Here is a 3,430-nt window from a genome sequence, read left to right as displayed (position 1 = left end):
GACAGGGTTTCTCTGTATAGCCCTGGCTGTCCTGGAACTCACTCTGTAGTCTAGGCTGGCCTCAAACTCAGTAATCTGCCTGCCTCTGCCTCCCAAGTGCTGGGATCAAAGGTGTGAGCCACCACTGCCTGGCTGGCCTTGAAGTTCTTATCATACTAGTCTTTCACTTGCTTGGTTACAATTACACCAAAATATTGTATTTTATCTGAGGCTGTTGTGAAAAGTGTTGTTTCCCTGATTTCTTTCTTCAGTCCTTTTGCCATTTGTATCTAGGAAGGCTACTGATTTTTGTGAGTTTTGTATTTAGGTACTTTGCTAAAAGTGTTATAATAGGAGTTTCCTGATGTAGTCTTAAAGGTCACATATGTATACTATCCTATCATCTGCAAGTAAAATACTTTGACTTCTTTTCCAATTAGCATCCCCTTAATCTCTTTTAGTTGTCTTATTGCTGTAAGACATCTGGCTTTTACAGACTCTACTGAGAAGTCAAGTTTAATTCTAACAGTTCTGCCTTTTATATGCTACTTGGTCTTTTTCATCCTTGCAGCTTTTAATAGTCTTTGTTTTGTACATTTAGTCTTTTGAATAGAGGAGGCTTTCTCTTCTAGTCCAGTGTATTTGGTGTTCTGTTGTATGCTTTTTGTACTGCATATAGACATCTCTTCCTTTAGGCTAGGGAAATTTTCTTATTTTGTTGATAATATTTCCTGTGACTTTCATCCAGGATGCTCCTCCCTCCATTCCTATTATTCTGAGATCTGGTCTTCTTGTAGTGTCCCAGATTTTCTGGATGTTTTGTACCAGGAATTTGTGAGGTTTAATATTTTCTTTGGTCAATATATCTATTCTTTTTTTTTTTCTATCCTGTCTTCATTGGCTGGGATTCACTCTTCCATTTCTCGTATTGTGTTGGCAAGGCTTGTCTCTCAGGTTCCTAAACTCAAGGTCCTAAATTTTTAATTTCCAGATTTCTCTCAGTTTGGGTTTTCTTTATTGACTCTTTCCTCGTTTGGGTCTTGAGGTGTTGTTTTAGACATTTCTTTCCGCTGTTCGGTTTTCATAGATGTTTAAAAGGGATTTAAAAATTCACTTCCTCTTTAAAGACCTCTATCATCTTCATAAAGGCTGTTTTAAGGTCTTTTTCATGGGCTCAGCTATGTTGGAATACTCAGGGCCTGCTTTGGCAGGGTTGCTGGGCTCTAGTGGAGACACACTATCCTGGCTGTAGTTGATTGTGGTTTTGTGCTAGTTCTAGGCATCTGGAATTGGGAACATCTTAATTCTAGGTGCTGATATCTTTTCTTGCTTTTGTTAGTTTTGTTTCTTGGTGTATGTTTCCCTTTCTGGTTCTTAAAAGAATGCCGTGCCTGTGTGTTGCCTGGTAGGAAATTCTCCTGGGGTTTTGATAGATTTGGCCACTGGGGCTTCTAATTAAAATCTGTTTCTGGGTATTGGGAGCTGACATGTAGAAGTGGAGATGGGCTACAGGAGGTGAGGGGCGTCCACAGGAGGGAGAAAATCAGGGTGTTCCACCAGGATCTGCTTAGTCCCCTGGGACTGGAGGCAGAGAGTGAGGAGAGGTCACAGCAGAAGGTCTGCTGCAGATCTGAGGATGAAACTGGGGGTTGGACTTGGAGGAATGGAGGGAGAGGTGGAGTCTGCAGTCAGCTTATTTGTTTCCCAGGTCAGAGTGGCCATTGAATTCCTAGGGAGTGCCTGCAGGTGTTGGGGGCTGGGACAAAAGAATGAATGGGTGGAGAGAGGTTAGGAGGGCAAGGCCTGGTGATCCACTGGAGAAGAGGCAGAGGGGGAAGGGAGGCTGCAGCAGGTGTTCTGCTACAGAGCTGAGGATGTGACCAGGGGGTTGGATTTAGAGAAACAGGGGGACAGGTGAAGTTAGCCTGCCTGCTTCCCTGGCCAGAGTGGCCCGAGCATTGCCAGGGAGTGCCTGCTGGAGTTAGATGCTGGGATAAAGCAATGGTTGGGAAGAGAGAATAGGAAGCAAAGATCAGTGGGATCCATTGGAGATGGAGGCAGAGGGGGAAGGGAGGCTGCAGAGGTGGTCTGCTGCAGAGTTGGGGATGAGACTGGGGGATTGGATTTCGAGGAGAAGAGGGAGAAGGGAAGATGTGCAGTCAGCCTACCTGTTTGCCTGGCCGGAGTGGCCTTTGGGTTCCCAGGAAGTGCCTGCTGGAGTTGGGGTCTGCAATAAAGCAATGAGTAAGGGAAGGACGTTAGGAGGGAAAGATCTGTGTCATTCATTAGAGGTGGGGGTGGAGAGGGAAGGGAGGCCTCAGCAGGTGCCCTGCTGCAGAGCTAGAGATGAAACTGGGGGTTGGGGAGTTGTCTGTGGAGGAGTGCAGGGATAGGTGAAGAGCTGCAGTCAGCTTACCTGTTTCCCTGGCAGAAGTGACCTGTGGGTTCCCAAGGAGAGTCTGCTGGAGTTGGGGGCTGGGATAAGCATTGTCTGGGGGATGGGAGGCTAGCAGCAGGTGTTCTGCTGTTGGGCTGGGGATGAGAGGGGGAATTGGATTTGGAGGGAGAGGTAAAGATCTGCGGTTAGCTTATTTGCTTCCCTGGAAGCAGTAGCCTCTGTATTCTTGGGGAATGACTGAAGGAGTTATTTTCTGACTCTCAAATGTACATTGTGTACAAGTGTGCACATGCATACACATACAATAAATTAACATTTCTCCCCATTGGCAAATGAAAATGTCATAGTCAAAAAGAGATCAATGACCTGTACATACCAGTAGTCAAAGACTCAGTCAACATAAAGCAGGAATCATAACAATATAAAAGCACAGTCAAGAGAAATGGGGGATATACTGAGATTATGTAACATTCGTCTATAACTTAAAAGAAATTACCTATAATTCTCTAGATTTGAATAGTGACATACGTTTTCATACATACTAAAAACTAACAGCATAAAACTCATAGACTCAGTGAGTAAAAACCTCATAACATGAAGGAAAAAAATATATAGGGAAGGGCTAATATAGGGGCGTGCTGGTCTTTGGAATTTCAGAGAGACCAGATACATTCTACTCCTGACATGTTATTTATCTAAAATAATCTCTCAATATTTACAGAATTGTTTCAAATGCACCATATCACAATGATGAACAGATTTTGTTCTCCTGCTAGTAGAATCTAGACTTCAGAGAAGTGTCCCTAATTAAAGAGAAGATAACAAAATCTACTCTTCTGCAGCAGTGAAACAATAGTAAATACTGATGCTGATGCTGTGTGTCAGAAGCAGGCTAATAAAGCCAGAGTGCAGGCACAAAGTGACTGGTTTGTTTTATAATGACTGTAATGATGACACCGGAGGCTGCAGCTCTCTGTGATGCAAACTTGCTGTATAATTTGGAGAACATGGAAATCCCAATACTACTTTTCTCTGAAGAATTTTCTCAGTAGT

General features: G+C 43.6%; 1 protein-coding gene across 1 annotated transcript in view; it reads right to left on the bottom strand.

Moving 5' to 3' along the window:
• Positions 1-3,430, bottom strand: part of Foxr2 (forkhead box R2) — a 22,439-nt gene that overhangs the window by 9,549 nt on the left and 9,460 nt on the right. The window contains exon 2 of the mRNA XM_031376551.1: positions 2,148-2,206. The gene's annotated coding sequence lies outside the window, so the exon portion shown is untranslated. The remainder of the gene's footprint in view (positions 1-2,147; positions 2,207-3,430) is intronic.

Source organism: Mastomys coucha, chromosome X, assembly GCF_008632895.1.
Source record: "Mastomys coucha isolate ucsf_1 chromosome X, UCSF_Mcou_1, whole genome shotgun sequence".
Classification (NCBI taxonomy): Eukaryota; Metazoa; Chordata; class Mammalia; order Rodentia; family Muridae; genus Mastomys; species Mastomys coucha.
The sequence above is the reverse complement of the archived record's forward strand: the minus strand, read 5'-3'. Positions and strand labels throughout refer to the sequence as shown.